Genomic DNA, 27,395 nt, shown 5'->3' on the forward strand with positions numbered 1-27,395 from the left:
TTTCAGAGAGGAATCACAGCTTGTTTGATCATTCACACCATTGGGCTAACCAGAACATACTTCTTTCCTGGCGATGGCTAAACTGCAAGAGAGCATGCCAAACTCAAGCACATTTCAAGCCCAGTGGCCAAAGCAAGTCTCAAAGTCAAGCCCAAAGTCAAGGGATGAGGAAATATACTCCATCCATGAAGGTAGAGAGGAAGGGAGGAGATGTTCCTGGCAACAATCTAATCCATCGTTTATCAAAAGCCAATGGTTCCTTTTCTCGTCATTTTTTTACTCATAGGACCTCAATACCCTTTTACAAGTCTTCCCCATGTTCTGCTTTCAATCCCAAAGTATCAAAGTACAATTAACCCTCAAATGACGAATGTTCATAGGAAATTCATAGGATGGGCTCCTCTCCCACTTCCTAGAACAGGGCTTTAGAAAAACTTACTCTCATTTTTCTCAATTAACCAACATTTCTTCCCAATAATGAAAAAGAAATAAAATATTGATCCCAAGTTTATGCCTCTAAGCTCCCTCCTCTACGCACCAGGCAGACCCTGCTCTTGAAGGATCTGACAAATAACCTCAGTGCTTTATGTCAAGCTTTTACATGCACGTGAAATCTTCTGTTTGAGAGGAGCTATGTACTGTGCAATTCCTCATAAAGGATGGATCTGTTCTAGTTTTAATGGTTGCATAAGGTTATGAAAGGTAATACATTAATTTAGAAATGCTAAAGAAAAGAGACAGAGCATGAGTCAGAACAATATCTAAAGTGTCTATTTTCTTTGCTGCCTTATATAGTGAGAGAGAACATAACTAGAGCCTGGGCTTTACAGGGGAGTTAAATAATAAGTACTGACTCAGAATGTTGTGTTATGGCAATACCTTTTCTTTAAAGTGCTTTCTTCCTTTATCCCAGGAGAGATGATAGATAGATAGACAGATAGATAGATAGATTAGATGATAGATAGATAGATTGATAGATAGATAGATAGATAGATAGATAGATAGAGGAAGGGAAGGAGGGATGGAAGGAGAGAGGGAGGGAGGGAGGGATGGGGAGAGAGAGAGAGAGAGAGAGAGAGAGAGAAGATGAAGAAGGAAAGAAGAAGAAGGAAAGAAGGAAGAAGAGGAGGAAGAGAAGGAGGAGGAGGAGAAGAAGGAGGAGAAGGCAAAAGAAGAAGAAGAAGAAGAAGAAAAGCAGGGGATACGTGTATTCCTAGGAATCTCCAGAGGTATTTCTTATATGCTTAATACTAGCTATTGGCAGCCATCCTTATGTGGCCCTTCCTTTCTTGTCCCAGCCTCTGCCTGTGAATATCTATTGCCTTGGGAGGCCACTGGAAGGCTCCTCATCTTTTTTATTGCTGGGGATATCTGGATCAGTCAAGGATTCTTCATTGGAAGTGATAGAAACCCAATTCTCACTAGTTAGCAAGAGAAGGGGATTTATTGGCTGTGTTTTCACATAACCAAACCATGGACATCACAGGGTGGAGCTGATCCCAGCAATGACTGGATTCAGATATCCAAATGCCATCAGGCTCTTCTCTCTGCTGCTCTTGTCCTGTTAGAGATGAACTTCCTCCATAGTGGGTGGGAATGTGGCCTCTGGCAGCTCCAGAATCACAGACTTTCGGCTTCAGTGCTTCTGGAGGATACAGAAAGTCTCTCCCTGAGCTCTGGTGTAAAAATTCCAAGAGATGTCTCTAGCTGGCTTGGCTTGAGTCACATGCTCATGGCCTGGACCAACCATTATGACTCCATTTTCAGAATAAAGGTAGGGAGCACTGGTATGGCCACTGGGGAAATCATTGTGAAATGACTTTAATTTATATGAATTATAATGCTCCTTATGAGAACTATGAAATTGGTACCAAGCCCTTTACCCAGTTGGTAGCTTAGGAAGCCTATATGTATAATAGCAGGGTTGGGTGATCTGGAAAGGGTCACAAATATCCTGTGACCCTTTCATAAAATAACACACTATTCTCTCTTTTTAAAAATTAATCCTCACCTGAGGATATTTTTTCCATTGATTTTTAGACAGAGTAAAAGGGAGGGAGGGAGGGAGGGAGGGAGGGAGAGAGAGAGAGAGAAACATTGATGTGAGGAAGACACATTTATTAGTTTCACCCACACTGACCGGGGCCAGGGATTGACCTGAAACTCAAGTACGTGCCCTTGACGGGGAATCGAACCCAAGACCCTTTGATGTGGGGCCAATGCTCTAATCATTGAATAACACTAGGCAGGGGACTTCTCACACTCTCTTTTGGGGGCCCTCTGGTTTTGGTCCCTGTGAGTCTGTGAGTGGGTCAGGTTTAATGCCACCAAGTAGCTGGCCTGGGATGTGAAACTGGACAGCAGTTGCCCACTGTCGCTGGGCCCCTGGATGGCTGGTTACTAGCCAGCTTCACCACAATTGTGCTTTTTAAAGTTTGGGGCATTCCAACCTTGACATGAGGATTGGGACAGAGCCTAGAGTTCTAGAGCTGGCTCTTGTCATGCCATTGATCAATTCCCTTCTGTCACATCCTTGCCTCTACTTCAAGCTATCCCCAAGCAGATCTCTATTCACCTAGAAGCCTTAGTGAGCAATGTGGAATTTTCTGAAGATCGGCCTTCTGGCAAATTATTGGTCCTCTGTCAAAAGGTTGGCAACTAACTGTGCAATTATTTATTTTAAATTAAACTAAAATGTTTAAGGTGTGTATGTATCATATATTGTGATTAATCTACATTTGAACTAATATTTTTATTAGTTCAATTACCTGTCTAATAATATGAATAAAGGGGCTTCTTCCATATTTGTATTTTTGTTTATTAATCCCCAGTAGAATATATAATGGGTATTATACTTAAAAATATTGAATATGTGATTGGTTTCCTCAGATGCAGGCCTTGAGACCAGAATTTGAGATCAACTAGTTTATTTGAGGGATGATCCCAGAAAACACCATTGGTTGAGTGGGGAGTGAGGCAGGGAAAGAAAAGCTGCCAAAAAATTGTCTGTGATCAGGTAACTTACTATTGTGAGCAAATGGATTCTAATCTTACCAAGGAATTCAATGAGGCAATTAAGAATGCCCCTCAGAGCTATCCCATATGAGGGATGAGGACACGGGGGTCACCATTGGTCGTTGGTTGAAGGATATTCCTATAGGCATTACATTGCCAGTACTTTTGCCTTGTCCAGTCCATGAGCCAAGTGTGCTCCTGTGGCAAGGGGTTTTCCCACTCTAACATTGATTCAGTGGGGAGGGGAAGGTGGTCCATATTTGAGAACACATGCTGTCCCCAGCTTTTGCAGGTTAACAGAGGACAGCAGAAGGATTCATGTGTTGACTGGCTGACACCCAGAAACCATCTTGGGGAGAGAAAGGGCACAGAAGGATGAACCTTTTACTCCAAAGATATTATAGGCATACCTCTGGGATACTGCAGGTTCAGTTCCAGACCAATAAATCGAGTCACATAATTTTTTTTTTTTTTAGTTTCCAGTGCATATAAAAGTTATGTTTACACTATACTGTAGTCTATTAAGTGTGCAATAGCATTATGTCAAAAAATGTACATACTTTAATTTAAAAGTACTGGACTGCACCTTGGCCTGTGTGGCTCAGCTGGTTGAGCGTCGTCCTATGCACTGAGAGGTTGCCGGTTCAATTCCTGGTCAGGGCACATGCCTCACTTGCAAGCTCCATCCCCAGTAGGGGGTGTGCAGGAGGCAGCCAATCAATGTTTCTCTTTCTCTCCCTTCTTCTCTCTCTAAAATCAATAAAACATTTTTAAAAACCAAAACTCTATTGCTAAGAAGTACTAGCCATCATCTGAGCCTTCCAAGAGTTGTACTTTTTCCACTGGTAGAAAGAAAAGCTGCCAATAAATTGCCTCAACTTTGATGAAAACACACCTGTGAAGTGCAACAAAATGAGGTATGCTTGTATTTATCTAAGTGAGACCATTTTAAACTGGGAGAGACTAAGTTATTGTTAATAATCAGGTTTATATTTTTCTCAATAATAGATAGGGGAGGCACGAGAAAAAAAGTTAATTATAAAAAAATAAAGAACCTATACTTTTTTTATGTCTGAGTTGTGAAGGTAGGTTCCAACCCTATTACAAATATAATCTCCATGAAGTCAGGGCCTTTACCTATTTTTGATCACTGCTATACTTGTAGCTCACAGCTCTATGCTGGGCACAGAGATGCTGAATAAATATTTGTTGCATGAATGTATGCTCTATATTTTCCTACTAGTGGCCCTTTCCCTTCCCAGATCCAAAACATTTAATTTCAATTAGTTTATTGTAGCTTCACCCAAAGCTGGGCAGGAGTACTGTTATTTTCTCTTGGACAATTAAGTGCGTTAGTAGAGAGCCAGGGTGTGAGGGGTTGCTCTCTGTGCCTCATGCAACTCCTGCTGGACTCGTAGAGAATGGTGAGCCTGTCAGAACACTGGCTGGTAACCGAAGGGCTGCAAGTATCCCTTCAATTGAATGCCCTCTTAATTAGTATAATGGCTGGGTTGTCCCTCACTGCCACTTGACTCTTTGCTGTCTCCAAGGCTCATTATGATCAGGAATGAACAGCCCCCCTCTCACCCTTTATGTCCACACAATCATGAAATAGAGCTAGATCCTAGGCACAGCAATGTCCCTTTCTAGTTGGACGACCTTGGGTGAGTCATGTTCCCTCTCTGAGCCTCAGATTCTTCATCTGGATGGCACAGCAGCCTTGAGAATGGCTCCAGCCTTTTCTCTCTGCATAGCCTTTCCCCACGGTACAAAAACTGTGACTCTTGCCCTAACCGGTTTGGCTCAGTGGATAGAGCATCAGCCTGCGGACTCAAGGGTCCCAGGTTCAATTCCGGTCAATGGCATGTACCTTGGTTGCGGGCACATCCCCAGTAGGGAGTGTGCAGGAGGCAGCTGATCAATGTTTCTCTCTCATCGATGTTTCTAACTCTCTATCCCTCTCCCTTCCTCTCTGTAAAAAATCAATAAAATATATTTAAAAACAAAACAAAACTGTGACTCTTCAACACTGCAGGCCACTTACGTTTTTACCCACAGGGATCCCCTTAATGATATGGATCTGGAGTCAGCCAGACCTGGGTCCAAATCCTAGATTCAAATTCATTACCTCTTCCTGGTTGTATGGCTTTAGACAAGTCACTTAACAACTGTGAGCTGCACTTTTTTCTAATTAAAAAAAGATACATATACACACACATATCCCCAGATGCCAGACACTGTTCTAAGACTGTTAAGTTTGAGTCCTGGATTTGCTGCTTGTTAACTGTATGACATTGGGCAAGTCACTTAATCTCTCTAATGTTCAGTTTCTTCATTCTATTAAATGGGAGTAATAATTGCATTTTCTTCCAGGGTTTCTGTAAGGAGTAAGTGAAATAATATATGTAAAACACTTGGAACTGTGCCAGGAACATAGCACGTGCTGATAAATGTTGGCTGTTATTATGGTTACTCATCTCATTGAAACTTTACAACCCACTCTGGGAAGAAGTCTGGCTTTCCCTACTTCTAAATTGAGGATACCAATACCCACAGCATAGGGTAGTTATGATTATAACAAGTAATATAAGCAGAATAACAATAGCTAATATTTATTGAGTACTACAGTGAACCAGATATTATGCTGTATGAGTCACAAATACTCTTGACAGCAAGAAGCAAAAATCAAAAGTAACAGTGGCCAAATATATGGGACTTTATTTCACATAAGAAGCCTGGAGGAATCCAGGCTCTTTCTGTCTTTCTGCTGTACCATTCTTATCAAGTCAATACAGTATTTCAAGATGGCTGCTGTGCCTCACATCTCTGTTCCAGGCAGAACACAGGGGCAAGTGCAAAAGGCTGAGGAATGCCAGTTGAGCCTGTCACTCTCTCTTTTTTTTTAAAATATATTTTATTGATTTTTTACAGAGAGGAAGGGAGAGGGATAGAGAGTTAGAAACATCGATGAGAGAGAAACATCGATCAGCTGCCCCCTGCACACTCCCGACTGGGGATGTGCCCGCAACCAAGGTACATGCCCTTGGCCGGAATCGAACCTGGGACCCTTGAGTCCGCAAGCCGATGCTCTATCCACAGCCAAACAGGTCAGGGCGAGCCTGTCTCTTAAAAAATAAACAAACAAAACATTTTTGGTCCAGCCAGCGTGGCTCAGTGGTTGAGTGTCATCTATGAATCAGGAGGTTGATTACGGTCAGGGCACATGCCCAGGTTGCTGGCTGGATCCAGTCAGGGATGTGCAGGAGGCAGCCGATCAATGATTCTTTCTCATCATTGATGTTTCTATCTCTTTCTCTCTCTCCTCTCTGAAATCAATAAAGATATATATTTTAAAAAACACACAACTCTTTTGGTTAAGTAACTAAGCAACTTCCACTTACATATCATGGCCAGAACTCTGTCACCTGTTAGGAAATCAAGCAAGCCTTCATGGCAAGGGAGGCAGTGTTCAGGGGGTGATATTTAGGCAGAGACCTGAGGCATAAGGAACCAGAAGTTAGAAGAGGTGGGGGAAGAACGTTCCTGGCTTTGGTCTCTGTCACCTTCTCTTTAATCTCGTTTCTTTTCCTTTTGAAGCGAGACACGGAGTTCAACAAAAAACACAAGTGGAGGTATAACTGCTGTTCTCGCAGAGTCAAGGTTCAATTCAAGCTCTGCCAGGCTCTTGGGAATCCAGGCTCTTAGGTTCTGGAGGAAGCGATGTGAAAAATACAACCACGATATCACATATGGGACGACGCATGGAGAATCTGGACAATTCCCCGCCTTCCGGGAAGTCTGTAGCTAAGGACTGAAGGGCAGTGGTCCCCGTGTGCTCTTGGAAGACCCCTGCGTTTGAGTCGTGGAGGCTGGAAGTGGAGGTGAGGGTTTCCGACAGGAGAAATATTCAGGAGGGAGGACCACCACCCAGATCAAGTTATAAAACAGTTCCTGCACCCCAGAAGGGGAAAGGTACTTGACCTCTTTTTTAAAAATATATTTTTATTAATTTCAAAGAGGAAGAGAGAGGGAGAGATAGAAACATCAGTGATGAGAATCATTGATCGGCTGCCTCTTGCACGCCCCCTACCGGGGATGAGCCCACAACCCGGGCATGTGCCCTTGACCAGAATGGAACCGGGACCCTTCAGTCCCCAGGCCCAGCTCTATCCACTGAGCCAAACCGGCTCGGGCTGACCTCTTTTTTAGGTGGGGGTGGCACCTCCTCCCAGACCCACCCTCAAGGCGGCCTCTCCGCCCAGTCCCAGCCTCGGCAGAGGAGCGATCCTCTCCCAGACCAAGCACTCGGTTCCTTGAAAGTGGAAGAACTCAGTGCTCCTTCCCAGTAGGTCTCTCTCGTGCATCCCTAGGGCACCGCCCCCACCCCCGCCCCCGCCCATTTGTTTTTGTTTGGGCCCCTCTAGGCCCCGCCCCCAGCTCCACCCCTGCGACCCTCCTTTGGGTTACGCCTCCTTCCAGGTCCTCCCCAGGGTGGCCACCGGGAGGCTCCCTCCCGCTCTCCCCCGGTCTCGCTTCAATCATTCCTCCCTTCGGGGCTTCCTTGTAGCCCAGCCTCGCCGAGCTCCCCTCCACCCTGGACTCCCCCTCGGGGCTCCGCCTCCCCTCAGCCCCACCCACAGCCCCTCCTTCCAAACCCTGGCCGGCTCCGCTCTGAGAGCCCCCGGTCTCCCCTGCTCGCCTCGCGCTCCTCTTTTCTGGCACCGCCACCCTCTCCGTCCAGCCCACCTTCGGGGGTGTGAACGGGCCTCGCTTCCCGCCCCGGCCCCGCCTCCCCCGGCTCCCGCCCCGGCCCGCCTCCCTCCTCCCTCTCCTCGCCGCGGCCCCGGACCTTTCCAAAGCCTCGCTGAGGCGGCGGAGAGCCCCGCGCCCGGGGAGCCTGGCGGTGTCAGCGCGAGGCTGCGGGCTCCTCGGAGGTGTCGCCTCGTTCTTCCCTGGAGGCGGGCAGAGGAGGGGAGAGGCAGAGCCCGGGGCTAGGGCCCGAGCGGCCCGCGGGCGGACCGGAGGGCAGCGCTCGGGGCTCCCCCACCCCCGCGCGCCTCGGTGGTACCGGCCGAGGGAAGGGCTCGCGGCTGCGGGGCCCGCGCCGCTGTCAGTGCGGCTGGGCGCGCGAGGGGTGCGGGAGCGGGACGGGCGGGTCTGAGAGCCGAGGGGGCGGCGGCGGCGGGAGCGCCTCCCGCGCGTGTGCTCAGCTCCCCCGCCGCGGCCGGGCCCGCCTTCTCCCTCCCTCCGCCCCCGAGCGCGGCGGCACCGCCTTCCTCCGCGCCGCGCGCTGCCTCCAGACCTCGGCACGGTGAGTGGGAGCCGAGGGCGTCTCTTTCGGGGGACGAGGGGGCGTCCCTGGTTCCTCCCTGGCCGCCCACTCCTCCGCGCGGGCCGCTGCCTATTTTTAGAAACTCTTTTTCTGCCACCGGGAGTCCCGGGAGCCGGAGTAACTCCGGGCCCCTCCCTCGGCGCCTGCCCCTCCCGGCCCCTCCGCGCCCGCTGCCGGCCGCCCCGCGCTCCTCGGCCGCTGCTGCCCGCGGGCCGGCCGGGGTCCGGGGTCCGGGGTCCGGAGTTGGCGGGTGGGCCCGCGCCCGCTAGGAAGTTGGAGTCTTTTGTGCTCGCGCCCCGCCCCGCCGGGGGAGGAGGGGGCATCGGAGGCCGCGCGGGGAGGCCTCGGGCTGGGGCTGCGGGCTCCCGGCGGGCGCCGAACGGGTCCTGCCTCGCCCCGCACGGGCCCGAGCGCCTCCTCCCCCAGCGGATGCGGGTGCGGGCCCGTGGCCCGCCTCGGCTGGGAGAGGATCCACCACCGGCCCCCGGGCTGGGCGGCGCTCCGCACGTTACGCCGCCCCCTTGGCAGCCGAGCCTCAGTTTGCCCCTCGGTGAAATGGAGTCAGTACAGACAGTGGCCTCGAAGGGTGTTTGTAGATTCCGGGAGGGAAACTAACCGGTGAGAGAAGTGTTTAATACCAACAGGTACAATCTATTGGACTCGACTCCGGAACTTCACCAGTCTTACTTCCCTTGGTGCTCGCGGCGGCCTTTGGGGTTCTCCCCAGGACACAGGGAGCAGTCACGGTGCAGAGAGGTTAGGGTTCGCTTCCAACCACAGTTAGTAGCCACGGAGGCGGGGAGCCGGGGTGCTAGCACCTGCTGCCCATTAGGGTGAGCCTCTGTAATCTCCTTGTCAGAGGGATTTGACCTCACCCTTGGGTCCCGCGGTTAAACACGGGACTCCTTCCTCCCTGGCTCCCGGGCAGTGTCGCTGTGCTGTGGGTGAGTCCCACCCTGCGGCTCCGGGAGGTCCAGGGGAGGACGGGTCTGTGAATGTTCCCCCTCGTGATGCCCGTTAGCAGCTGATGGATGTGGGAGACTGCAGATCTCAAGCACACCCAGGTTCCCCGGGCTTTTGGCTCACGGAAAGCTTAAGTCGTTACAAACAGTGAGGTCCATCCTCTGTTTTGTTTGTGGCATGTTCTTTCCTCCAAACCGTGAATGTTCTCTATAGTGTTTAGATGTGCAATTCCTAGTTGGGGGGAGGAGGAGCAGGAAGTGGCTCAAGTCCACTGCTTCAGCTCCCTGCCTTCAATGGGGTTTTGTTTCTTCTATTTTCAGATAAGGCCCAGCGGGGTAAAAGTGAACTAAAATTAACTTCGGCAAGTGTTTTAATTTTTCAGTGTGTTTGATCGTGCTGTTGGGAGGGTCTAAAAATCAGGCAGGGCGGTTCCTAGGCCAGGTCTTGAGGAGTCTCTTGATGTTTGCATTTGTTCTTTGGAGTCTGGAGGTCTGCTGAGCTCGGCCCCTTTCCAATATTCTGGATTTAGGAGTTGTGGTGTGTAGGAACTAAAGGGGTCTTACGGGTCACCTGGTACAGCTTTTCAGTCTGCCCACCCGCCTTCCCATTTAACTGAACCTTGGGAAGGGGAGGTAAGTCTAAACTCACAGACAGGCCCTGCCGGCGTGGTAGTTGTTGAGTGTCAACCTATGAACCAGGAGGTCACTATTTGATTCCTGGTCAGGGCACATGCACTTAAAAAATAAATAAATAAATTCACAGACTGCCTCAGTGACAGAATCAGAAGTAAAATTCCAAGTCTTCTACTTCTCAGTCCAGCAGTATTTTTATTTCTATCATACCTTGCTATCTTTTTAATTTTTTAAAAATATATTTCTATTGATTTCAGAGAGGAAGGGAGAGGAGAAGAGAGATAGAAACGTCAATGATGAGAGAGAATCATTGATTGGCTGCCTCCTGCATGCCCCATACTGGGGATGGAGCCCGAGACCCTTCAGTCCTCAGGCCGACACTCTATCCACTGAACCAGGCTCCGGCCCTTGCTACCTTTTTAAAAAAATGTTTTTATTTCAGAGAGGGAGGGAGAGAGAGAGAGAGAGAAACATCAGTGATGAGAGAGAATCATTGATCGGCTGCCTCCTGCACAACCCACACTGGGGATTGGTCCTGCAACCGGAGCATGTGGCCTGACCTGGAAGCGAACCATGACCTCCTGGTTCATAGGTTGACACTCAACCACTGAGCCACCTGGTTGGGTCCTTGCTACCTTTTGAAAGGGCATTAAACTACTTATGCAGGCCTTAAGACCAGGAATCCTGAGTATCTTGAAATCACAAGGAAGTTTAGTCTCAGCCACTCTTCATGCTCAAGTTTAGCATTAGAAGGAGACCGGGTTTTGTGCACAGATATGCTAGTTCCCATAATTCACCAATTTTATTGTCTAGTACTTTATAATACTCTTCTGTTACCATTATCTGATTTCATTTCTAATCCAGTCCTGTGAGGGAGTTAGAGTTTTTACAGCTAAGAGCACTGAATAAGTGGGGAGGACAGGACAGAAACCTCTCCTGGGCAGAAGATTTGATGTAAAATCATCTAAGCCTTTCATTTTGGCTCTCTGAGCCTCAATTTCCTTATCTGTGAACTCTCACAGGGTTGTGTAGGGGCTATGGAAAATGTCTGTGAAAGTGCATTGTAGTAGTTGTGAGTAGTAGAAATAGTAGCTAATATTTATTAAGTACTTACCATGTGCCAGTCACTGGACTAAGGACTTTCTGTGGAACATTTCGTTTAATTCTTAGAGGAACTGTGTGAATTAGATATTATTATTATCCCTGTTTTACAGAAGAAGAAAAAGGCTTAGAGAGGTTACATGACTTTCTCAGAGACAATATAACTTTAAAGCTGGTGTGCGTTATTTTGTGAAAATATACATAGATAGAATTTACCATTTTAACCATTTTTAAATGTATAGTTCTGTGCATTAAGTACATTTATATTGTAGTGTAACCATCACCACCATCCATTTAGAATTTTTTTGTCTTCCTCAATTGAAACTGTACCCATTAAACACTAACTCTCTATTTCTCCCCCCCCCCCCCCCCGCCCGGCTCCTGACAACCACCAGTCCGTTTTCTGTGTTTATGAATTTGACTTCTCTAGGTACCTCATATAAGTAGAATCATTCAATATTTGTCCTTTTGTGATTGGCAAAGCTGGTACTCTTAGTGCTTCCCTTAACTTCAGGGTGCTCTGTAAATACAAAATGATTACTAGTCTGAATTTACAGTAGGGTGTAGCATGCAGCCCCAGAGCAGGAACCAGGCCAGGTGTACCTCTGGCTAACTGCCTTTTCTCTGAACTCTGTGAACTTCCTTATCACTGACACGATTTTCGAGATTTCTACTCACCCCTTCTGTATCTTCCAAGGAGAGCTCCTACCCTTGAAATAGAACCAAGAGGACCCTTGGCTTGTTTGCACCTGCCTTTCTGACTATAAGGTCTGGGCATATGGGTCTTCAGTGATCATGACTAGCAGTGCTCTGACAGCAGTTCAGATCAGAACTACTCAGGACAAGTAAATGGATTACCTTGATGAAATGCTCCCTCTTTGCGCTCTCCTCTTTCCATAAAGGCACACACGAGGGATTAGCTTTGGGGGGTTTCTAGATGGTGTTTCTGGATCCTCCTTGCTTACAGGTGGTTAAGAAGGAGTTAAATGCCATATTTTAGCCTCTCAAAATTCTGTTTCTGTGCCTTTACTTGGGTTGGGATGTGGTGTTTATGTTTGAGATGAGTAGTTGGAATTTTGTCCTGATACCAGCAGGGAAGGGGTATGTTCCAGAGATGGGTAATAGGGCAATAAACAGATCTGAGCATGTTGCGCTTTCCTTAAAAAAATCTGATGGCCCAACATTTCCTACGTATTGAAGTCCAACCCCCGAAGTGTGATAATGAAGTCAGAGTGTTCTGACTTGTTTATTGGAGAGCACCTTGTATTTCAGGGGCGTTAGAGTCATGTAGGCCAGCCAGCCACTGGCCAGTGTTTGGATTGGCCACCTGTTGTGCAGGTGCCTTTCATTGGGCATCTCATTCTTGGGAAGATTTTCATTCACTGAACAATTGTTAAGCATGCTATGGTAGTACTAAGCTTAGAGATTTGGTGTATACCGCCTGGTGGGGAAGACATACAGGCAAGAAAACAGGCAGTGTGAAAAGTGTTTTGACAGGGACAAGCACCATGAAAGCTCAGAGGAGTGACAACTAACTCAGCCTTGGAGGGTCAGGGAAGGCTTTAGAGTAGTTGGCTAAGCCTACACCTCAGGAAAAGAGATTGGGGAGTCAAGGAGGCGACATAAGACTGTTCTAGGCAGAAGGAATAGCAAGTCTAGAGATGGTAGAGGTAATAGGTGAGACTTTTGGCCCCTTTATCTACCAGGTACTATTCTAAGCATTTCACTCGTGTTAACTCATTTCTTCTCATACCTTGAGAGGTACAGTATCTACTATGTAGGTGAAGAAATAGGCCCTGGGGTTAAATAAGTTTCTCAGGATTCCTGGGTGGAGCACAAGGCACGAAATGGGTGGATGTGACAAGAGATGAGACTAGCAAGATAGGCAGAGCAGAGGCCAAGTTATGAAAGGGCCTTGTAGCCTGAGTTGAGGAGTTTGGACTTCATTTCAAGGTGAGGGGGGCCATGGTCCTCAGTGCACTGAGAAAGTTAACTTTGGCTACCTATTTGGGGAGTGGATTTGAGGGGTAGAGCACCATAGTCAAAGAGACCAGCCAGTGGTTCTCAACCTTCCTAATGCCGCGACCCTTTAATACAGTTCCTCATGTTGTGGTGACCCCCAATTTCATTGTTACAAATTGAACATAATTAAAGCATAGTGATTAATTACAAAAACTATGTAATTATATATGTGTTTTCCGATGGTCTTAGGCGACCCCTGTGAAAGGGTCATTTGACCCCCAAAGGGGTTGCGACCCACAGGTTAAGAACCGCTGAGTTAGGCTGTTGCAGTAAGAGGTGATGGTGTTTCAAATGAAGATAGTGGATGTGTATGTGGCAGGGGGAGAGGGGGATGTAGGAAGAAAATGGAAGTGAGCGATGAGAATCAAAGATTGTTGGTGTGGATGGTAAGGAAGAGATCCAGGATGACTTCTAGATTTGTTCTTGGTGAAGTCATCTAGATGGGAATGCTATTTACTGAGGTGAGGACACAGGAGAAGGAGCACATAAGAGATGGGGGAGGTTTCTCATGCAGGGTCTCTTTACTGCTGATCCTAGTTCTTTGTGGGGATGGCCAGGAGGGCAGAAGTGAGGCAGCAAATCTGGTAACTACTGGATAACTATCCCTGGATAAACTGGATGTAAACACTAGTTTTGGAAGAATGGAAATATTGGATCCTGACATCCAGGCCCTGCAGAGCTCTGAAGACTGCTCTGCTAAGCCAAGGAAACCTGCGTTTTCTCCAGACAGTTTCCTGTGGCACCGTTCTCCGTGTATAGTGTGCACCTCTCTAAGTCAACTCTGTTTACTCTCTGCTGGGCACTGGGAAAACAAAGACCAGTGAAACAGCTTTACTGGTCTTTTGAGGAGCTCACATTTAGAAGAGCAGCAGGGTTGAGTAGCTTTGATACAGTGGTGGTGGGAGAGAGTGGGGTGGGCAGAGCAGGGTGGGACAGGATGGGGAGGACTAGGAGGGATTTCATTAGAAACAGGAGTCAGGAGAGCCTCTCTGTGCTCAGTGTTTTTGTCAGGTGGCAAAGATCCAGGCTTATTCATTTGAATAATGATAGAAAAGAATTAAGATGACTCCAAGGGTCCCTTCTAAGCAATAACATTTTATGATTCTAGATGATGATTTAGACAAAATATCTCTTGGGGAAGAATTTTTTTTCTCCTTCTCTCTCCCTCCCCTCCCCTTCTCTCCTCTCTTTCCTTCATTTTTCCTCTTTTTTCTTAGGCTGTGGTAGGGGGATAAGGGTGGAGATAGGAGGGTTTTCACATGAGTGTCTATAAAAGCCTAGATTTATTCAATTTTAGATTCATGTATAAAATGTACAGGTGGAAGGGAGATGATGACAGCAGTAATGTTAGCCTGCTGTCCTGCAACTGCCCACTGTCCACTGTAAGGAAAGTTTCAGATCTGTGATGTGGTATAGCTTATAGACTCCTAGGACTAGAGAGAGGGGCAGTGAGATAAATTGTGAGCCTAGCCATGAGCCTAAGGATCATTTGATCTGGTCCCTGCTACTAACTCAGTGTATGGGCTTGGCAAAGCCCCTTTTCTTCTTTGGCCTGCTTCCTCATAAAATAATTTGGGAGGTCCTGAAATTCTGTAACTGTCCAAAAGGCTGAGGCTGGGGATAGAACAGGATTGGAGGTTTCTCTCTAGTCACGTTCCCCTCCTCACTCAAGTGAATAATAGAGTCAGGCATCTGCCAAGTGTCATTGTTATCTTTTCTGACTTGTTTTGATAGCCCTTCCTTTTTCTTCTGAGTTTTAGTATCTTTCTGTCACTTCATAATGGCCTTCTTGTGAATAAATGTGCTCTATCTCCTGAAAGGAGGGTAAGAAGGATGGGATATTATCCCTAGGTTCTGGTCTGCATCCCCAGAGAGCCATATAGGCTGTCCACTGCCCCCTGTTCTCTATGCTGGGGTAGGGGTAGAGAGTTTGTGGTTGACTACTCAAATTTTCTGAGGCCCAGACACATGTATTTGGAGTGCTTCACTGACCAAGGTGCAAATCTGGCCATCCTCCCAATATGCCCAGTGCAGTTCCACTGGGGGAATAGCATTCAGTGGGCTTTTGATGCTTGCCAAACTCACATTAATTATAATTACCTAATACTCTCTAGAATCTCAGTCTTCCTGTCTGTAAAACAAGGAGGTTGGACTAGATAATCTTGAATGATATTTTTACCTCTTAACAGTATAAATTTTTGGTTTTATGGAAGTGGCTGAAGAATTCATCACTGGAAGGAGAAAGGGCTTTGCTAGAGCATTGAGAACACCCAGAGGGTTAAATTCTGGGTTCACAGATACCTTTCACTATATCAGCAGATGGATATTGCTTTTTAGAATGGAGAGATTGCTGAAAAATTGCTTGTGAGATGAATTTATCAAATTGTCTGCTGAGTTCCATTATAAACTTGGAGCTGTTGTCCCATGGGACGAACTTGGAGTCCAAGACTGTAAAAAAAACCCCCACAACATTTAAATATGTAGAAAACTATTTAAAATCAGATAATAAAGGGAAAGTAAAAAACACCAATAGAGATTCCCAAACAGTACCAGGACTGGAAAAACACTAGACCAGAAATTTTCATTTCCTTAGAGTTTTAGCTTTATGAGGTAGATATCTCTAAATGAGCTTACGTGGCCCTTGAAATGCCATCTGTAGAGACTGAATACTAGTTCTATTTGTCAAGGTAAGAATCATTGCTTTATTTAAGTAAGTATTCTCTTTTAAAGGCCAGGTTTAGAAACTTAATATTATTGGCTAGGTTTCCTTCATTCTAGAGGCATTTATCTGGTACTTAGCTGTCTCCTGTTTATTTGTTTTATTAATAAGAATTTTACTAAGCCTAGTTAAAGGTACTGTTTGCATGATGTTTGTTGATTTGTTTGTCTAGTTTCCTTTGTAATTCTTTGTGTTAGTGAGAAAAAGCAAGCTCAGCAGAAGATTTAAAAGTATAATTTCCATAACTCATTGTTTCTCTAGGTCTGGGTTTTTTTCTGGAAGGTATGATCATGTTGCACTGAGACATCAAATGTTGTTCCCTGCTTTCATAGACCATTTTAAAGCTTTGGGACTTTGTTCTTGCAGATAGCTGTAAGCTGGCCCTGAGGAACGGTACTATCAGTACAATAATGATAGCTGTGCCTTAATCAGTTGAACACAAGAATATCTTTTCTTCAGACCTTAAAGACTCACCCTAAATTGATTTTCACATCAATTACTAAAATTAGGGTTTTAGGTAGAGTTATCATGCTAAGTAGGTTGCCTAGCTGTTATAACATGATTATGCTTCAAAGTCCAACTGCTTTCCATTCCTAAGCTCAACCATTCATCCCAGGAATTTGGAGTACCTACTATGTGTTCTCCTTAGGGAGAACATAAAAACTAAGCAAGACATGGTTGCTGCCCACAAATTATTTTCAGTCTTGAGAGGGAGACAGATAAGTACAAGAGATCCAACCTGCTTCTTAACCCTGCTGCCCTGGCTCAGATATTTGGGTTGAGGGTTTAGACTGGAAATAGCAAAATTGATGGATATGTGACTATGCAAGGAGACCTGTTTGAATTTTGACTTCAGTGTTTAGATTTATTTTTGACTTTCCCTCCCCCTCTCCCTTCTGCCTGTTATCTAGATATTTATCCTCTTGCTGAGTTGTCCAACATGCAGTGTATAAAGTCAAGAATGTTAGGATAGGGGACAACATTCAGATTTGGATGTTTAAACATTTGCCTAGTACTTTCACTATTCTCATATCAGTTCTGGCTGAATTACAGAAATATTTAATATTATCTTGCTTTTTATTTAGGAATGAAGAAAATTAAATTTATATGGAATCATTTTAAGTATTATATTCAGCTTAAAAATAAAATAACTATTTTACTTACACATGGAATTATAAGAAGTGTAGTTTCTGGCATTTGATCAATTTGTGACTTATCAATTATGATTAAATTGTGGTTCTTAAATTTTTGTTGTTGTTGTTAATCCTCCCCCAAGGATATTTCCTATTATTTATATATATATATATGAGAGAGAGAGAAACATTGATGTGAAAGAGATGCATCAATTGGTTGTCTCCCGCACATGCTCTGCCAGGGTCCGGGATCAAACCTGCAACCAGGTCTATTTCCTGGACTGGGAATCAAACCCGAGACTCTTCCGTCCTTGGGCTGACACTATAACCACTGAGCAACACCAGCCAGGACTAAATTGTGGTTCTTTTTTTATTTTGTTTTGTTTTTTAAATAAATTTTTATTGATTTCAGAGAGGAAGAGAGAGGGAGAACTAGAAACATCATTGATGTGAGGGAATCATTGATTGGCTGCCTCCTGCATGCCCCCTACTGGGGATCAAGCCCTCAACCCAGGCATGTGCCCTTGACTGTAATCAAACCCGGACCCTTCAGTTCACAACATTTAATTTCTCTATCTACTGAGCCAAACCGGCTAGGGCTAAATTGTGGTTCTTGAAGCCCGTTCCTGTGGTCTTCTTTGAACACTTCACAGCATGGAGCCCTAGAAAGGTGAGGGATTGTTGAGCTTACCCTAATCTTTAAAGGTTCTTCCTCTTCCCTTGTCTCTACCCTTAAAAAGAAATGTTAATTTGGGATGCTGTGTTGTGTTCATCCTTTCTTCCAACAATTTAGCATTGCCTATGAGGTCTAGAAAAAAGGAAATAATGCCTGTTCATCCTCAAAGTTTGGGGACAAGATTGAGATAAATTAGCCAAACTGTATGGAGCCCACTGAGTGCCTTCCTTCGTGCTCTGAAGGATATAAATGTCTAAAGCATACTCATACCTTCAGGGAACTTATGGACTTTGAGGAGAATAGATAACCATGAAGATGTGGCTCACAGTAAGGCAGTGGTTCTCAACCTTCCTAATGCCGTGACCCTTTAATACAGTTCCTCATGTTGTGGTGACCTCCAATTTCATTGTTACAAATTGAACATAATTAAAGCATAGTGATTAATCACAAAACAATATGTAATTATATATGTGTTTTCCGATGGTCTTAGGCGACCCCTGTGAAAAGGTCGTTCAACCCCCAAAAGGGTCGCAACCCACAGGTTGAGAACCACTGGTGTAGAGGGTTTGGTTCGGAAGCCCTGGAACTAATTTGGCCAGGTAAACTGGATTTTCTCATCTATAAAATGGGATTAATAGTCTATATCTTGCCTTCTGCACAATGTTATTGTGAGGAGCAAGTTAATAAGGTTACTAAAACTATATTATCAAATCAGATGATGTAATTTATATGTGAAGAATCCATGAGTCATTTGTCAAAGGGAATAGGTAAATGGCAGAGTTTTCCATAGGAGAGCTTTCTGGGCTGGAGTGATGTGAAGAGTGGTCTGAACCAGCCTCTAGGACTGAAAGAAAGAAGGATGGAAGCATTTAGACACGGCAGTATTGGAGCATAACACTGTAGGCAAACTGTTTAGTGGGAACAGTGAGTAAGTGTTCTCCGACCTCATACTCAGTGATTGGGTAGTTAGGTGTATGTTCAGCTTTAGTAGTTATTGGCAAAGGCATACCAGATTACACTCTTATCAGCTGTGTGTAAGAGAATTCCTGGTGCTCCATGTCCTTGTCAACACTTAGCATTGTCTATCTTTTTTCATTCTAAGCCGTTCTGGTTGGTGTATAGTTAAGAAGTGATTTTAAAGAACCATAATATGAATTCTCAGGTAGCAGTACAATAAAGGAGTAAAGTGATTGGGGAGTTCAGAGAGGGAGGGATTGCTTCATTTGTTGGGATATGGTGCCCAGGGAACATTTATGGAGGAGTGAGTATTTGAGCTGGGCCTTGAAGGATTAGCATAGTGACTGTATATTATTCAGGCCATCCAAATTTCTAATATTCTGCCTGGACTTGTGCTTATAAATTATGAAACACCAATATTTCTATGTCTGGACTATATCTTCTGGACTACCCAGAAGCAACACCCAGATAGCTTTTCTTAGTTGCTGTGCTTCTCTCCTACCTTCCCTTTTTTCCAGAAGATATGTGCACAGGAGATTTAGATTGCAGAGATGGAGAGAGGACATTCTGTGCAATGGGAACAACTGAGCAGAAACACAATGAATGACTAGATGATATATTCCTGCTAATGAGCAGGGGGGAGTATGTGACCCATTCTTTAGGGGTGGATGATGCCTTCTCATAGCCTCTTGGAGCAGGTGGAAAAGGTCATACTGTTCCCAAGCCAATTTGTATTTAAACTGGATAGAATTTGAGAATAAGTTTGCCTATAATTACATCATTTCAGGGAAGAAATTAATCCAGCAAATAGTCATACTTGAAGTGTGTCAAAAGAGAGTTTGTCTTCTTTTAAAATGAAAGGGGAGGGAGGGAATGCCAAGACCTAAAGAGCTTAGTCTTTCAGAGCTCATCTATTACATGTGTGTTTGCTCAGGGAAAAATTGCCATTTCTTTGTCAGCTTTTATCCTGCCGGGTGGACTCTAGCAGGGTGTTTATTTTCTGTAGTTTTACCAAATCATTTTGAAGGTTGGCATGAATATTGATCATGTCTTAGAGCCTTATTCCTTTGTTCTGTCAGCAAATATTAGAAAATGTACCTTAAATTACCTGGTTGGGGGAAATAAGGTGGCCCTGTCTGCTCCCAGAGAGCGTCACTTTCATGTTAAACATTAGTTAGCTCCTGATCTTGTGTCAGGTCCTGGGGTATTTGTCAGGAAAGACCTGCAGGGGTGTGTGGGTTGGGGGGGCAGGGGTCAGGGGGCGAGGGTTAGAGCTGCCATTCACCAGAGGGTATCTAGGCTTTCTGTTGAGGATACCAGTCAAGTACTTGATTAAAAATCTGTTCTAGGTTCTACACCTAACTTTGCCTTTCATAGTAATAACTAGAGGGCCCGATGCACGAAATTTGTGCACAGGTAGGGTCCCTAGGCCTAGCCGGTGATCAGGGCCGATTGGGGCCTTCCTTCCCCTGCCTGCCGACCGGGGCCTTCCTCATTCCTTGCCACCCCCGGGAGTTCAACATCATAGTGAGCGGTTGAACTCCCAGTCTGTTGAACTCCTGAGGGGATTATTTGCATATTAGCCTTTTATTATATAGGATTATTATATAGGGTAGCTACCATGAATTGAGTGCCTACTCTGTCAAGATATCATAGTACCTTGTGTTCATACTGATAGAGCTGATTCATACTGAAGGTTACTATATTATATATACATTTTATTTAAAATATATTATGTCTATAAATTTATAAGTATATTTATATATAAAAATCTTATATATTATATAAATCTTTATATTAAAAATCATGTTTATTCTCACCTGAACCCTAAGAATTAGATTCTGTTGATCCTTACCATATAGATAGGAAACTAAGAAATAAGGAAGTTAAGAAATATGCCCATAGTCACACTGCTAGTAAATGGAATTGCTAGGATTCGAACCTAATTGCTAGGATTCGAACCTAACCAATTCTTCTTTATTTTTAATAGGGAAAACTTCAAACACATATAAAGTAGGCAGAATAGGTTAATGAGGCATCACTCAGCTTCAACAGTTGTCAGTTCCCAATCTTACTTCATTTATACCCCGACCTTCTTCTCATCCTGTGCTTTGAAGAAAATCTCAGCCATCACTTTATCTTTAAACTAGAGGCCTGGTGCATGAAATTCGTGCACTTAGGGGGTGGGCGTCCCTCAGCCCGGCCTACACCCTCTCGCAGTCTGGGAGCCGTCAGTCAGACATCCTTAGCACTGCCATGGAGGCAGGAGAGGCTCCTGCCATTGCCGCTGTGCTTGCCAGCTGTGAGCCCAGCTTCTGGCTGAGCAGTGCTGCTGTGTTGAGCATCTGCCCCCTGGTGGTCAGTGCGTGTCATAGCGACCGGATGTTCCGCTGTTCGGTCGATTTGCATATTAGCCTTTTATTATATAGGATTATTCTATAGGATATTTCCTACTGTATTTCTAAAAGATGACTAAAAAAACATAATCACAATGCCATGATCACACCTTATAAAATTTAACAATTCCATAATACCATCAAGATTCAGATTGTGTTCAAATTTCCAGTTGTCTCATAAATGTCACACTCTTATTTTTATAGTTTGTTTGATTAGGATTCATGTAAGCTTTCAACACATAGTTGGTTGTTAGAGCTTTTAAATTTCTTTTAATTTATAAGTTTATTTTCTTCCCTTTTATTTATTGAAGAAACTGGTCATTTTTTCTGTAGAGTTTTCCATGTTCTGAATTTTGCTCATTGCATCTTGGTGTGTTTAATGTTTCTCTATCCTCTGTATTTCCTGAAAATTGGTGGTGGTAGCTACAGGTCAATATCTTTTAATTCTCATGGAAATTTTGCAGATGAGAAAACAGACTGAGAAAGGTTGGATGACTTGCTTAAGGCCTCACAGCAATCTTGGATTTCAACACAGATCTTATCTCCAAAGCCTTTGATTTTTCCTTTTCACCACTCACCTATTCTGTGAGCTTGGGCAAATCATTTTAAGTTTTCTGGGCCTTAATTTCTATGATGTGTGCACTGAGAGTTCTTACAGGAGTAGTATTCTATGTGTCTGACCATTTGAGTGCCTACCATGGCATGGTACTGATATTCATATGCCTAAGACTGTCTTCAAGGAAAATTGGGTCAGACAGGGACTGTGGGATCATACCTAGTTTTAGACAGGGAGCCCATATTGGCCATAATGAGACTATAGGACCATTAATTTTCCCATACAGGCTTCCCTACTAGCCTCCCTGCATCCTGTCTTGATTTCTTTTATGCCATACTACTCACTGCAACCACGCACCTCTTCCTAAAAACTGTTTTTGTTGTGTTCTCCCTGCTCATAAATCTAGCTTGAGGACCCGGTAAATAAAAAACAAAGTTTTCCCAGCAATAAACCTTTTCTCCTTGGACTGAGTTAATATTTCAAGGGCATAAGTTTTCTGTTTGGCAAAGGTGTTACTGATTTTATGGAAATGCTGAGGGAATCTGGAGATGATAGGATAATGAAGCATGGGGAATGCTATCTTGATTCAGGGGAAAGCATAGGTTTATCATTGTACTGTTCATTCCTTAAGGACATCTGACTATATTAGGGCAATTATGTATGTAGGCAGGTGGCACTGGGGTCTAGGCCAGTGATGGCGAACCTTTGACACGCATGTCAAAGGTGACACGCGAACTCATTTTTTTGGTTGATTTTTCTTTGTTAAATGGCATTTGAATATATAAAATAAATATCAAAAATATAAGTCTTTGTTTTACTATGGTTGAAAATATCAAAAAATTTCTATATGTGACACGGCACCAGAGTTAAGTTACGGTTTTTCAAAATGCTGACACGCCACGCTCAAAAGGTTCGCCATCACTGGTCTAGGCTGACATGCAACTACTAAAGTCAAAAGTCAAGAGAAGGTTCAGGCATTTGTATCCCTACAGTGCTTTGTATATAATAGATACCTAATGTCTTCTTTCTTTTTAAAAAAATATATTTTGGCCCTAGCCGGTTTGGCTTAGTGGGTAGAGCATTGGCCTGTGGACTGAAGGGTCCCGGGTTCGATTCCGGTCAAGGGCACATGCCCAGGTTGCAGGCTTGATCCCCAGTGTGGGGTGTCAGGAGGCAGCCGTTCAATGATTTGCTCTCGTCATTGATGTTTCTATCTCTCTCTCCCTCTCTTTTCCTCTCTGAAATCAATAAAAATATTAAAAAAATATTTTGACAGTGGATCAAACCAGAGAAGAAGGCTGTGGAATCATGGTTCCTAAAGGTCAGGATACAAGTGATACAGGACCCTGGATAGCTCTTTGGAAAAGCAGTTCCTCTAACCAAAATTAGAGTCCTTAGGAGACTCCTAAATGCTTTCAGTTCAAGATCTTTCCTGAGAATCTTACCCGCAAGATCAGAGGTTGCAAACTGGCAGCCCCTTGGGTTGTGTCTGGCCTGCATACCTGTTTTGTTTGTCATGCAGTGCTTTTGAGGTGGACCCCATTCTGGGGAGATTGGGACTTTCAGTGGAGATGCTGTGTTTGAGATCAGAGGCCTTGGCATGTGGGCTATAAGGGTGACTGAATTATCCTGAAGAAGGTGGGGGATTTTTTTGGAAGTAGCGAGGGCTGGAGGCTGATGCTGACCATGAGCAATTTTCCTATTCACAGGAGTGGGAATAGTCCCGAGCTATTTCACAGAAGGCTTCACTCCCTGAGCCCTCCACCCAGGGGTTCCCTGTATTACGATTCCTTGTGCACTGCCTGTCCATGTTCAAGAAGCTTGTAGATTGCCTCTTTTTTTTTTTTTTTGACACTGGGGCACATGGCTCTGATCTTTGGGGAGGCCTTTAGAGTACCAGCCTAATTTGGTAAAATGCTTGAGTTTACAGAATCACATTCTTCATTTCTCTTCTTTATTCCACATGCTACTTCCTCATTGGTTGGCTTCTTTAGGCAGAGCATATTTGTTCTCAAGTTTATCAAAGTCTACACCATTTCTATGCCTCTTTGACATCCAAGCCCAGTACCGTTTGCCATTTATCATCAGGCTCGCACTTTTTTCTTTGAAACACTTGGTCAGCTGTACTAAGTTTTGCTACCTGCTTGGTCGGGGTGGGGGCTCTAAATGGAACTTGCTAACATTTAAGGGACTTTACCCAGTTACAATGCAGTGCTCTTAGTCTCCTGGGACTAGATGAATTATCTTCATTTTACTATGAACTTTTGGTGCCCCTGTTGGCTAGTAAGTCTTTCTTGGCTTGTTTTAGAACTTCACAAGGACAGCAAACTAGTCAAGGCTCAGTGAACCTTGGCTTTGTAAAATTGGCATTTTTTAGCAGCCTCTAACGCCCACAAGCTGGGGGAAAGTGGGTCTGATGCCTTATGAAAGAAATCATGACATATAATACAAATAAAAACTGTTTTACTTATGAGTCTGTACCTAATCTTTTTAACCCTCCACCCCCTCCCCAGCTCAGATGAACAGCAGCTCCTATTTGCTAAAAGTAGGTGACTTTCTGAGTAAGTAACCAACTCTTTTTTTGCTGCCTGTTCCCTTTAGCTTCTTGTAATTACTGTAATATCGTCATATAGAATGTGGAGCACCATGGTAATTTTCATGACAACTGATCATTATTTCCCAGATAAAAGGAGGGAACTAATAAGTATTAGGAACTCAAAAAATGGTATTGGCTAAATTCTTGTGATGCTAGTAGAATTTTGTACTGGAAAGGACTGTTTTGGAGCAACTGCCTAATTAAGTCTTTTCCTTTTGCAGACAAGGAAACAGAGGTACAGAGAGGTTAAACAACTTGCCTAAGGGGTCACTATGTTGTGAAATAAACTCAGGATCCTCAGTTTAGTGTTTCTTTGTGTTTCATCTTCTATATGGCTTCTTTCTATTATAGCCCACTGGACCATAAGCTCCATGGAGGAACCATGTTTGTCCTGTTAATTAATGTTACCCTAGTGCCTACCATAGGACCTAAGTATTTTTTTGAGTGACTAGATCAACTGTTGGAGTTTCTAAAACTGGGGTACATATCATATGGCTGCATATCATATGATACATGAAGTCACAAGATAAAACATATCTTCCTAAAGTGTCAGTGTACTCAGATTTTTTGAAGTTGGATTGGTTTAAATATTATAACTAGTAATTTAAAAATTTACTCTTATTATCATGTTATGGAATGGATAATGTTAGCATGAGTTTAATAAGAAAGCATCAAATAAATTACAGGATTATAGTATTTTTAAGAGAAGCTAGAAATTTAGAAATGAGATCTGATTTTAAATGTTGGCAATTAACTTAAGGGTTATTTATTATTTATTTTTAATCTTCACCCAGGGATATTTTTTCCATTGATTTTTTTAGAGAGAAGGGAAGGGAAGTGAAGGAGGTGGGGGAGAGAGAGAGAAACACTGATGTGAGAGAGACACATTGATTGGTTGCCTCCCCCACTCACCCTTACCCAGGCTGGGGAACCAAGGTACATGCCCTTGAGGAATCGAACCTGTGACCTTTCGTTCTTCGGGCCAACACTCCATCCACTGAGCCAAACCGGCTAGGGCTTAATAATTTTTATTTTTATTATTTTTTAATATGTTTTTATTGATTTCAGAGAGGAAGGGAGAGGGAGAGAGAGGGAGAAACATCAATGATGAGAGAGAATCACTGATTGGCTGCCTCCTGCACGCCCCCCACTGGGTATTGAGCCCACAACCAGGGCATGTGCCCTTGACTGAAATTGAACCCGTGACCCTTCAGTCTGCAGGCCGATGCTCTGTCTACTGAGCCAAACCTGCTAGGGCCTTAAGAGGTTTTTAAATAAACTTGTGTGAGTCAGACAAAACACATCTTTGTGCCTGAGCATCTGTTCGTGACCTATGAAATAAACAGGTCTGGGCAGGAACTAGACTTTGGACAGGGCCAAATGGATGTTGGTGTCAGGGATGGCTGCCATTCTGGGTCTGGCTCCTCTCTAGCTTTAGACTGGCCATATAGCTCGGAGTGGAAAGAGTGAAGTTAAGAGTTGAAAGGTTAGGATAATTCCCACATTAAACATCACCGTCTGTTGGAAGCAACTACTAAACTCACAGGCAAGCTCAGCCCTTAGCTTCTCATTTACTCCCCTTGTTTTGCAGATAAACTAAGGTCCAGAGAAGGAAGTAGAGTTTTTCTCTAGGACCCTAAGCAGCAGGCATAGTCCTGGGCAGGCCCCACTTTAAACTCCATACCTTTGGTACTCCTGCCTCACATGCTCCAGTGGTAGGGGGTAAGGGGCTTCCCTGGCATACTTTGGGATGGTGAACTTCACTTCTTGAAACAGTCGCATCATTGTGAGCAAAGGGGGGTAGAGGTGGCAGTTAGTAGCATGCTCAGCCTCATCTTGGTGCAAAGGGTCTATTTCTGTCACTGGCGTCAGATTGACCTTATTTTTTCTACCGAGAAAGATGTAGAAGACAGCTAAGCAGATGGAGCTTCATTGCCAAGCTAGATCTGTCCCACCTTGTGCTTTCCTTGCTTCTTTCTCTCTTCTGTTTCCTCCCCTCCAGCTTCTTCCTCCTTGAGCCTTACTACCTTTCCCTTCTGCATCACCCCCTCCTCCATCCTTTATCTTTTGTTTTTCTCTCACTGTTGCCCTTCTCCTCACTGTGAAATTCTTATAATGCCAGTACAATAGGTGCAATCTGGGATTGGACATGTTTTCCACGTTTTTTGAGGGGACTTGCTCTAAGTAGGACAACTAAATAAGGGAGATTAGATGTCTTTAAATCGCTGCCTCTTTACCCTCACCCCAGGTTGGAAAGGATAAAATCTCAATTCTGGACTTGGCTACAGGGCTCATATAGTCTGGTGCCATCTCATTTTGCTGCCTTCTGTCAGCTGCCTGGTGTTTAACACCCACTGTTTCCTTGTGCTCCTGCTCAGTGGAATGACTTTGTTTTAGCAATTCCCTCGGAGTACAAAGTTCTAGTAACTCGCTTTTTTAAAAAAATATTTTTATTGATTTTTAGAGAGAGAGGAAGGGAGAAGGGATAGAGAGATAGAAACATTGATGAGAGAGAAACATTGCTTGGCTGCCTCCTGCATGCCGCCTACTGGGGATTGAGCCTAGAACCCAGGCATGTGCCCTAACCAGGAATGGAACTTGTGACCTCTTGGTTTATGGGGTCAGTGTTTAACCACTGAGTCACACTGGCTGGGCAACTCCCTTTCCTCTTTATGTGACAAACTCCTACTCATCTTTCATACAGTTCAATTGCTACCTCCTCAACAAAGCTTTCCCTGATTGCTCCGTAAGCAGAATTTATTTTGATCTTTGTATTTTGCTTCTACTTTTATAGTTGTATTTTGGTGTTCCATCACACCCAAAACTGCTCTCATTTATAGTATAGAACAGCAATTTTCAACGTGTGCTGCAAGAATTTTTAAAACATTCAACACCTGACTGTTTAGTCAGGGCGGCATCAACCTCTTTTCCCTTAGATTATCAAATAAAAAAAATGACATCCAACACAACAGTAGTCATTCAGTGTGAATGGATAAAAACTCTACCCATTTTTTTTGTCAGATCGGCAAAAAATATATTTTTTGGTGTGCCGCAGAATTTTAGTAATTAGTTTATATGTGACATGAGATGAAAAAGATTGAAAATCACTGGTTTACAGACCATATAAGCTAGGGGACAGTGTGCTACTTATCCCTGTTTTCCTTGTGTCATTGTAATAGGCCTGGCAGAATGAATGACAGAAATATAGGTGTAACAGTACCCATCGTATAGGGTTGAATGTTAAATGCTACAGTTATAAAAATTCTTTATTTCTGCTCCTTTCATACACCTGTTTAG

General features: G+C 44.3%; 1 protein-coding gene across 3 annotated transcripts in view; it reads left to right on the forward strand.

Annotated features, from left to right (window-relative positions):
- Positions 1-8,143: 8,143 nt before the first annotated feature.
- RALY (RALY heterogeneous nuclear ribonucleoprotein) overlaps positions 8,144-27,395 on the forward strand; it is a 96,605-nt gene continuing 77,353 nt past the window's right edge. For all 3 annotated transcript variants that reach the window (XM_070420166.1, XM_070420165.1, XM_070420164.1), the window contains exon 1: positions 8,144-8,326. The gene's annotated coding sequence lies outside the window, so the exon portion shown is untranslated. The remainder of the gene's footprint in view (positions 8,327-27,395) is intronic.

Source organism: Myotis yumanensis, unplaced genomic scaffold (genome assembly GCF_028538775.1).
Source record: "Myotis yumanensis isolate MYYU_CA2020_CCGP unplaced genomic scaffold, mMyoYum1.0.hap1 SCAF_7, whole genome shotgun sequence".
NCBI lineage: Eukaryota > Metazoa > Chordata > Mammalia > Chiroptera > Vespertilionidae > Myotis > Myotis yumanensis.